The sequence below is a fragment of the Myotis brandtii genome, unplaced genomic scaffold (genome assembly GCF_000412655.1).
Source record: "Myotis brandtii unplaced genomic scaffold, ASM41265v1 scaffold1314, whole genome shotgun sequence".
NCBI lineage: Eukaryota > Metazoa > Chordata > Mammalia > Chiroptera > Vespertilionidae > Myotis > Myotis brandtii.
Window position 1 is genome coordinate 1 of NW_005354651.1, and position 10,938 is coordinate 10,938.

At 41.4% G+C, this 10,938-nt stretch overlaps 1 protein-coding gene across 1 annotated transcript in view; it reads left to right on the top strand.

Annotated features, from left to right (window-relative positions):
• Positions 1–3,420: 3,420 nt before the first annotated feature.
• The window catches only part of LOC102244392 (cadherin-8), a 110,222-nt gene continuing 102,704 nt past the window's right edge, over positions 3,421–10,938 (top strand). The window contains exon 1 of the mRNA XM_005860128.2: positions 3,421–3,560. The gene's annotated coding sequence lies outside the window, so the exon portion shown is untranslated. The remainder of the gene's footprint in view (positions 3,561–10,938) is intronic.

Consider the following 10,938-nt stretch of genomic DNA (forward strand, 5'->3'; position numbering starts at 1 on the left):
CTGCCATGCCCTCAAAGATGGCAGCACCCAGTCCCCTTAGCCCGGCCGGGGCTGTAGGCATGAGGCATTCCAGGCCCGCCCCACGTGCCTACTTCCAGAGACCCCCAGTCCCCTCAGTCCCCCAGCCGCCCAGGGCCGCCCCAAGGCGCAGGCAAGCCTCGAATGTTGGGTGCCCAGCTTCCCAGGGCTGGCCTGAGGTGCAGGCATGCCTCGGATGGTGGCTGTCCAGCCGCCCAGGGCTGCCTGAGGCTCAGGTAACCAGGACCAGCCGAGGTTTGCGCTGCTGGCAGTGGCAGCAGCAGAAGTGTGATGGGGAATCGCCTTCCCCTAATCGCCGGGTTGCCTCCCACCCCAGAGGGCTCCTGGACTGTGAGAGGGGGCAGGCTGGGCTGAAGGACTCCCCCTCCAGTGCATGAATTTTCATGCACCGGGCCTCTAGTATATAAATAATGGAGATAGAGTTTATTCCAAATTTGAGTTCTGCATGATACAAATTTAAATAAGGAATTCAACAAACAACTTAAAAACAAAACACCTTCCACAACCCTGTCACGGTCCCAGTGCTTCCTCTGGGCCAGAAATCCTAGGCAATTACTATACATCCATCAAATCGCCAAGGAGCCTGTTTCAGATTTGGGTTCCATGGGTACCAGTGATTAGGCCGATTCTCCTTTGTGGTGGCCTCAGGGAAATTGCTTGACGCATGAATGTGTGAAATATAAGAAGTGAGATAATACAATTACTACAGTCCAGCAATACCTGCAAAGTTTATTTATGAATATGATGCCGAAGTGATAATTAATCCTCCAGACATTTCTTAGCTCTTTTAAGAGTCAGAGTCCACATGATATGTGAAGCAAAACACATGTCAAGTTATTTTACAGTTGAACTTGGGACCTCATTGGTCTCATAAAGAATCCCCCAGAAAAAATGGCTTTTGGTCTCCTTTTCGTAATACAACAGATCGAAGTGTTTTGCAGTGAGCACTTTCTCAGGCTCAGGATTTTGTCCAGAGCACTGTTAATCCATATATATATATGTGTGTGTGTGTGTGTGTGTATATATGCCTCTGGGTTCTTAAATCCTTTCTGAATTTCTCCAAACATCCTGGGGTAAGGTGTGGGGTAGGTGTAGAATGCCTGGTATATAGATGTAAGTCAGCTTCTTAGTGTTCTTTTGTAGCTCTTCATTGAATCAGGAGTTATAATTTCATTATACAATATTTTCTCTAGGAATTTAGCAATAAATTATTGCCAATAAAATTAAGTACTTTTTAATATTACTCCAAACTGTTAAATGATGCTTGTCTTTCGTGCGAAGGATTTAACATAAATGCCTTTTTCTCTGGTGTTTGCATCTGATATAAAGGATAGGGATACCATTTTTAACAAAAAAGAATTTGTTAAAAGGAGAAAGGAATAATCTATCTATCTATCAATCTATCTATCTATCTATCTATCTATCTATCTATCTATCTATGTATCTACCTACTCATCTATCCATCTATCTATCTTGTCATCCATCTGTTGTCACAATTAGATATAGAAACAAGTAAGTAGATGTACATAAATAAGAAGAGATGCATAATAAACTGTTTGCAATGAAATCCACTAAAATATTAACAATACAAAACTGTACCCGTAAAATTGTGGGAAATTTATTTTTCCCTTAGTTTCTTATAACGTAGTTTCAACTTGATTATATAATAAATGTTCATAAAAATGTATAAAAAGTAAAATATGCCCAACACCAATAGCTGCAAACCAGATTTCCTATTTAGGGTCAATGGGTATCAGTGAATGGAGAGATTTCATGGGCACTTCCTAGGAGGCCACCTTAACCATAAATGCTCCGTCTGTCCTTCCTCCTAAAATGGGATTGTTCGTGACCTTTGTCTTGTTTGGGCTGTGGTTATGGAACAGCATAGACTGGTGGCCCAAACCACAGTAATGTATTTCTCACAGTTCTGGAGGCTAGAAGTCCAAGACCAGGGCACCCACAGATTCGGTGTCTGGTGAGAACCAGATTCCTCCTTTGCAGGTGGTTGTCTTCCTGTGGTCTCGCTGGCAGAGACCAGAGAGGGACCCTGTGTTAACTTTAAAAAAAATAAGGGCATTAATTTCATCATGAGGGCCCCACACCCATGACCTAATTATAATTATCACCCAAAGAACTTACTTAGAAATTCTACCACATTGGGAGTTAGGATTTTAACATATGAGTTGCAGGGAGACACAAAAATTCAGTTCACAATGCCCTTCTTCGGGCTTTTATTCTATCCTGTTTCAGTTCACTTCACTGCTTGCTTATGGGGCAATTTTTCTAATTATACCTTGTGTTTCTGATATCTGACATTTCGTAGTGAAAGCACAGATCTTGATTTATAAAGTGGATATTGATAAATGCTATGGAAAACGTAATTCTTATATAATCTTAATACTTAGTACACCAGAGAAGCAGTTGGTGCTAGAGCAGGGGTGGGCAAACTTTTTGACTCGAGTGGGCTTTTATTCTATCCTGCTTCAGTTCACTTCACTGCTTAATTATGGGCCAACTTTTCTAATTATACTTTGTGTTTCTGATATTTGACATTTCGTAGTGAAAGTCAAATCTTGATTTATACAGTAGATATTGATAAATGCTATGGAAAACGTAATTCCTATGTAATCTTAATACTTAGTACACCAGAAAGCAGTTGGCTCTAGACACAAAACACCATAATACTGTCTTATCCGAAAATTTTCTCAATATAGGAAATGCTAACAAGTCAATTTAAAATTTTTAATTTCATAGAATCTAGTATTATAAATCTATTAAAATATCTCTTCCAACTTTTAAAAATTATTACTAGAGAATCAGTAACTGTCTGATATCTATGGACAGAGACTGATAGAAAGCCTAAATATATACTTAACATATATACTGTATATAAATAAAAACAAAACAAATCAGCAAAACAAACACACACATGTTGGCTAGTCCAATGGAAGTTTAACACAAACACCCATTTCCTCTGAACGGCCATAAATTACCCGCTGCCCGGCCCCATCCTGCTTTGGGCTTGAGTTCATCGTCTTAGATGATATTTTGTGGCAACTGCTAATTACCATAAGCTGTCCAATAAATGTGATGGATTGTCCAATTAACTCTTCATCAACATCCATTTCTGAAGATGCTTCCCACTGAAACCCGTGGCGGTGTCTGACCTCCTTGTTGCACAGGTAGCTAATTACCCCTTGGACAGTAATTATCAAGTTTCTTGTGCCTCGTCCAGTCATTTGGTTTTGCAAATGACGATGCCGCTGAGTTTCCCAATTCATTTGACTTCATGATGATGGCTCTCCGAGGATGACTAAAGGTCTGCTGTGGGCTGTCTGGATCATGTGAGCATGGAAATAGATTACAGATCTATCTGTTTTGTAGGTTTTCCATCGACCGGCACACTGACCTGGAGAGGCAATTCAACATTAACGCAGATGATGGGAAGATAACGCTGGCAACGCCGCTTGACAGAGAGTTAAGTGTATGGCACAACATAACGATCATTGCTACTGAAATTAGTAAGTGCCTGGGTTTATTTATTTTCCTTGTGTGACTGGGTTCGCTTTGTGTCTAGTGATCACATGATAAAGGGTCATTAGAGAGTTGGGCATTGGAAATTATTTTATGATTCCCAAGGAGCCTTTGATGAATCGTCTCAGCAAGAAATAACTTACATTGTGTTAACTTACCGAAGGTTGCAACATTCTTATATCCAAATATTATTATAACCTATACCCATTATTCAACCATTAAAAAACAATGTTGTGCATGTTAAAATATGAGGGAAGATTTAGTATAATAGGGTGGGTAATAAATAGAACTCAAGGACTATACACTATAATTAAAATAGACACTAACAGCCCTAACCGGTTTGGTTCAGTGGATAGAGCGTCGGCCTGCAGACTCAGGGGTCCCAGGTTCAATTCCGGTCAAGGGCATGTACCTTGGTTGCGAGCACATACCCAGTGGGGAGTGTGCAGGGGGCAGCTGATCGATGTTTCTCTCTCATCGATGTTTCTAACTCTCTATCCCTCTCCCTTCCTCTCTGTAAAAAATCAATAAGATATATTTTTTTAAAAAAAGAAATTATACATGGTTTTTTATGTTGTGTTTTAGAGTTTAGTGTATTTCACACATTAATTATAGACTGTCTAAAACTGTATGTTCAATACAATTATTTTTTCGACACTAACATATGCTATATACAATATAGAAACTATTGCTCACATATTTGAGCCTCACACATGCGTATACACATATATAGGCAGAAAATATAGACAGAAACCTCACCCTATCAATACATGTTAATTTGAAGAGATGAAATTATACATGGTTTTTATGTTGTTTTTTAGAGTTTAGTGTATTTTACACATTAATTATAGACTGTCTAAAACTGTATGTTCAATACAATTATTTTTTCATAAATTACATGCAAAAATGTAAACATTCCAGGGTTGTTCAAATAACCTATGTTGGTCTTTCCATTTTTTTTTAATGCCTAACGTTTCTTTGATTGCACTTAATGACACTACTCTTGAGTCTCTAAAGAACAGCTAGATGGTGACATTAGTGCTACACTGTCTTTGAGAGCTTGCACTCTGTCTTACATTTTTATTATGCAAAAACATGCAAAAGAGACATGATGTTCATTTCATTTCTAAACAAAGCATATTCTGCATATTATCCAAATCTCTTCTTCCCATAAAGGACCTGGTCACAGAGATTCAAGGAAGCATTTAAATCTTGAGGGAGCTGGGAATCTGAATAAGGGAATACAAACTGACAGGAAGCAAAGTTCATGGGCAAACATACAACATAGAGTGTGTGTAGATGGTACTTACAGGGGTGGGGCCTAACTTCTGCTCCGAGCTCTCTCTACAATCTGCTCTTTGTTTTCACAGTGTGAATGCAGGGGAAATATCTCTGAGATACACGATCAATTTGTTCGTACAGATGAAAGTGATCTAGAGCCAGTGGTCGGCAAACTCTTTAGTCAACAGAGCCAAATATCAATAGTACAATGATTGAAATTTCTTTTGAGAGCCAAATTTTTTAAACTTAAACTATATAGGTAGGTACATTGTTATTAACTTAATTAGGGTACTCCTAAGGCTTAGGAAGAGTCGCACTCAAGGGGCCAAAGAGCCGCATGTGGCTCGCGAGCCGCAGTTTGCCGACCACGGATAGACCGTTAGGAAGGGCATGGGGTTTTCTTGTTCTGAGATGTGGGAAAATGTCCTCCATGGAACGTTAAGCACACACACACACACACACACACACACACACACAAAAAAAAAACCCTAACCAGTTTGCTCAGTGGATAGGGCATCAGCCCATGGACTGAAGGGTCCTGGGTTCGATTCTGGTCAAGGGCAGGCTCATTCTCAGTCCTGGTCTGGGCATGTGCATGTGTGGGAGGCAACCAACCGATGTGTCTCTCTCACATCAATGTTTCTCTCTGTCTCTCCCCATCCCTTCCACTCTCTCTAAAAATCAATGGAAAAATATCCTCAGGTAAAGATTAACAAAACAAACTAAAAAAATAAAAGTAAAAAATAAAACAGCACTGGGTGAAAAAGTGAAGATTCAAGAGAGAAGGATGCCTGTTTCTTATCGCAACCTCAAGTGCAGGCGCAGAGCCTGCCGTCAAGTTGTTATGTTGCTTTGACAACACCAGATTGAGGGACTTGGGGAAGGATGAGCTTTGGACCCTCGGGTGTTTTTCCTGGCTTTTGTGTGCCCTTATCTTCCCTGGTGTGTTCCTCAGCCAGAGTGTCCCATAAATCTGCTGAGAGACCCATAAAGGAAGGCATGGCGCCCGGCTGGTGTGGCTCAGTGGTTGAGTATTGACCTCTGAGCCAGGAGGTCATGGTTCCATTCCCAGTCAGGGCAGGTGCCTGGGTTGTGGGCTCCATCCCCAGTGTGGGGTGTGCAGGAGGCAGCCTATCAGTGATTCTGCCTCATTGTTGATGTTTCTATCTCTCTCTCCCTCCCCTTGTAACTTTAAGGGATAAAGCACACACAGCGTACCATCGGTGGCGTTGACTTACCAGCAGTGTTCACCCCATCTAGAGAGGCAAAGGCGTGCAAGTTTGTCATTTACAGTGTTGACGCTGAGAAAACCCCGTAAGCCTCTGAGAAAACCCCTATCTGTTTAGATTGGTTTGAAGCTTTCTAGAAATGCTCAGAGGGATCACCGATTTCTCTAAAGTAGGTAGATAGTAATTACTTCTTAAAGCACTGCCTTGTATATCGAACACACCCTACTTGAGGTAGCCATCATCCAGGACACTTTTTTTATGAGCTGGATGCCTTCACTTAAATATTTATCAAGGACCCTGGTGCTGAGGCTCCGCGGACTCCGCTTTAAGGAGGAAAAAGACGTGAATACGCAGAGCTGCGGCTGAGACACTTCAGGGGCAACCCAGACACAAAAGATTCATTTGCAAGGAATTACAGAGGAGTAAGCAGACAGACAGGAAAGCAGATGCTTCAGGGTAATGAGCTGCGGAGCCAGGCGGATGCGGGTACCAACCCAGTCAGAAGACATGCATGTGCTCACTCACTCAATCATCATTAATTGAGCCGTTACTCCTTGCCAAGCATCCTTCTAGTGACGGGGGGAGAGCAGTGCCCACAGCAGGCAAAACCCAGGAGCTCTGGGGGTTTTCTTTCTCCCGACTCCTGGAAGCACCTGCTGATGGAAGGATGACTTGGAATCTGCTGAGAGACCCATAAAGGAAGGCATGGAGCCCGGCCGGTGTGGCTCAGTGGTTGAGCGTCGACCTATGAACCAGGAGGTCATGGTTCGATTCCCAGGCAGGGCACGTGCCTGGGTTGTGGGCTCCATCCCCAGTGTGGGAAATGCAGGGGGCAGCCTATCAATGATTCTGCCTCATTATTGATGTTTCTATCTCTCTCTCCTACCCTCTCTGAAATCAATAAAAATATGTTTAAAAAAAATAAAGACATGGAGGTGAGGGAGATGAGGATGAGTGTCGTAATTACAAGCAGTTCCATATTGAGGGTGAGAAAAAGTGGCACAACATACCTCTTTCAATGGACATATGATTACATTTAAAATTGTAGCATCATCAATATGGAAAAAAATCAATATTTTATGTCTATCAGTAAAATATTATTTTTTTCATTTAGTCAAAAATATAGATATTTTTGTATTCAACATTATTTTGTACTAGTCATTTAGTCAAAAGTATAGATATTTTTATTTAAATATATTTTATTGATTTTTCAAAGAGCGGAAGGGAGAGGGATAGAGCCTTAGAAACATCAATGAGAGAGGAACATCGATCAGCTGCGGTTAGACAATCATGTATTTTTATAGTGTTCCCCGATGTTTCCAGTATTCATCTGGGAATATCTGAAGAAACTCAAAACACCAATTCAAAAGAATATGTGTACCCCTATGTTTATTACAGTGCCATTTACAATATCCAAGATATGGAAGCAGCCCCAGTGCCCACCAATAGACGAGTGGATAAAAAAGCTGTGGAATATTACTTGGCTATAAAAAAGAATGAAATCTTACTATTTGCGACAACATGCATGGATCTAGAGGATATATTTAAAAATAAGAATATTTTTAAGTTATAGAGTTATTGTTATTAACAATGCAGTGTAATCAAATTACCAAAAATATTAAAATGTACGCCAAGTAAAATTTTCTTTATGGCTTCAGAGAAATCACTCAAGCACGTCCCAGATTCAGGTTTACAGTCGGCGCCATAGAGAAAAAGTGCAGAATAGCTCTGTCCACATGAAGACCATGAACCTGTCCATGAGCCTTTCAGAACTGAAAACCTAGAACCCAAACTTACATGACTCCTGCTCAAACAGTGGGTGTCATCTCGCCGTTTAAATTACTTAGTTTACTTGTTTTAACTCAGAGATTGGAAACTAAACAAACTACATAGGCATATTTTTGGCCAAGAAGCAAGCTTCATTCAGGAGGTAGATATCTCAGGAAACATGAAACTATAAACTTAGGTAGCCATCTGCTTAAAAAAAATGTTTGCATGTAACTTTCTTAGAAAAGGGAAGAATAAGAGTACAAAAGAGAACCTTAAATTTTAGCTGTGAAGTATCAGCTGAGGTGGGCATAAATTTAGAAGCTTTAAATGTACAATGAAGTCATCTTTGTCTAAATCATGAAAAGAAGTAGGATTAATACAACCACAGAGAACTTGAGAAAAATTGTAATTACTAAGAAAACAGCTTATAACTTGTTTTGCCTTGGTTTTATTATTTAGCTCATCACGTAATATTTACCTTGCAAAGCCACAGACCAGGTCTTGGGTAAAAAAAAAAAATATTAAAGAAAGATTTATTGTATTTGGATGAGATGAATATTTAAAACCACCCAGGACAACAGAACCCCTTAGGGAGAGGTTCTAATAAAGTTAAAGAAATATTTGTTCCAGGCAGAACAATTTAAAATTACTCTCAGAACGCCATCTCATCAGGCAAAGATTTAAACAAATGAAATTAGGCTAAAAAATGGATATTAGGGAAGTCCATCTGTTATCTCTTAATGAGGAGGAAGATATTGTCTTTTATCCTCCTGTGTCAGAGTCACTTAACCAAGGCAAGATGCTCCGCTGTGTGCATTACCCAAGTGTTTCACTGGCAATAGATCTAGCTTGCCGTCACAATCAACCAGCGCCTCTCATTACAGGAGCTGGCGGTTCGAAGCCCACATGCTAACAAGAGGTTGGGCATAGCCAGCATATCTCTGCTGTCTCTGCTCTAGCAACCCATCCCCGGCAACTGCGGTGTGGGGCTGCTGTTTACCACAGTGGTGAAGGTTTAAGGTACATTTAGCTGACTAATTAAACACCAAAAAAGCAGAAGGGAAGCCCTATGATGCATTTAATTCTCACACCACTCTGTGAAAGTAGGTACTATTTATATATATATATATTGATTTCAGAGTGACAGAAACATTAATGATGAGAGAGAATCATTGATCAGCTGCCTCCTGCATGTCCACTACTGGGGAATCGAACCCACAACCTGGGCATGTGCCATGACAGGAATCGAACCCGGGACCCTTCAGTCCACAAGACGATGCTCTATCCACTGAGTCAAACTGGTTAGGTTGGTGCTGTTATTATATGCATTTTTCAGACGAGGGAACTCAGACACAGGGTAGGTAATTTACCCAAATTTTTATAGAGAGCAAGAGTGCAGGATTGGTACCCATACTGATTCACTGCAGATTTCGTGTTCTTAGCTGCCTTCCAAGGAAGAAACCTCTCTTATATCTTCTTCCCTTGCACTCTCCTGCTTACATTGAGTATCTGACACTGTCACATCCCTTCCAGAAGCAAGTGAATGAAGCAGTTCTGTGTGAGGCAGAAGGTGAAGGCAAGGTCAAGGGTGCCCTGGAGGAAAGAACAGACCTGCATTAGATCTGGCCCTTCTGTTCTGATGTTTGTGACCCAGGGTAGGGATATTGCCTAGTGGACAGAGCAGAGCTTTGGGACGGGTCAGGCTGAAATTCTGTTCCCGTTTCAGAGATGAGGAAACTGAGCAACAGGGAAGAGAAAGCACAGGGTAGTGCATTGGAGGGGGTAGCATTTTTCAGTTAAGATCACAGAGACGTTAGCTTGCCCAGCTAATTCACATCATCTGGGTGACTATTAAAATGCAAAGCAAATGAGTTTCAGCTGTTCCCCGGGACGTACAGAATAACAATCTCAAGGCAGGGATTCCAGAATCCAGGTTTCACAGGTACCTCCCACCGCCTCTCCACATCCCACCCCCAGTCAGATGTACATTAGAACAACACCATGAAGGAAGGCAGAGGTAAGGTGTTCTTTTTTATCTTTAATTTTTGTGATTCTTATTGATGAGGTGATATGTCATGGAGCTGAGATTCAAGCTCAGACAGCGCTCGGGATTGCTTTAGGCGGGGCAGGTGGTAAGACCTGCTAAGAGGTAGCACCACGAATCACAAACAGTCTTAGAGAGAGAAAGGATATGGGGATGCCGGGGGAGTTGGGGAATCAATTTGCTCAGAATAGAGTCTCTGCAGGGGCATTTTAGAGGCACTGAATGCCAATTCCGGGGTGTTCCTCCCAGAGAAATTGTGGGATGGAAGGAAGGTGGAGAAACCCACTGACACGGGTACCTGGGAGCAGGCAAACGGCGTTTCCAGAAAACACACTACTCTTGCTTACCTGCAAGTGTCTTAAGCAGGAAGCATATAACTGCCCATGAAATGAATCTCTTTCAGTTAGTGATAATGCATCCCTCTGGCCCACCACCGTGGGCTGCACACAACACTGCAAACGAAGCTATTCGCTAATGATGGTTAAGTCTCCCTGGGAAAACACCAGTTTGATAGCACTTAAGGAATGTTTCTTCCTGGCATAGGGCCCGGTTGCCAGAATAAATGCTTTGTCCAACCTAGGACACTTAGGAAAAGCACCTTTTTATGGTCCACTCATTATTTAGAGGAATCTTAGGTTCTAGAGTTGGACGCCGTTAGCCGTGTCTTGGCCATATAACCTTGGGCAGTTCACTTCTCCTTCCTTGCTCTGTTTTATCATCTGTGTAATGGGAATTATACTTGTTCCTTACAATTCGGGTGTAGCGGGAATTTAAATAACAGTGATAGTGCTATATCTTTTAGCTCAAAATTCATCCATGACCTTTAGAAATTGATGAATAAATTGTGGATGTTCTTGTAAACACAGCCTTGACCCTGGGCTTCGACGAACAGCTTAATTTAATAGTATTGATTTGGTCTATATTATATGTTCCTCCTTATCCTCTCCACAGCAAAATTGGCGCTCGTGGCTCATGTGTTACTGCTAGGTGCAGTTACGTTTCTTCATTGCATAGCTCCGTGGTCGGCAAACTGCGGCTCGC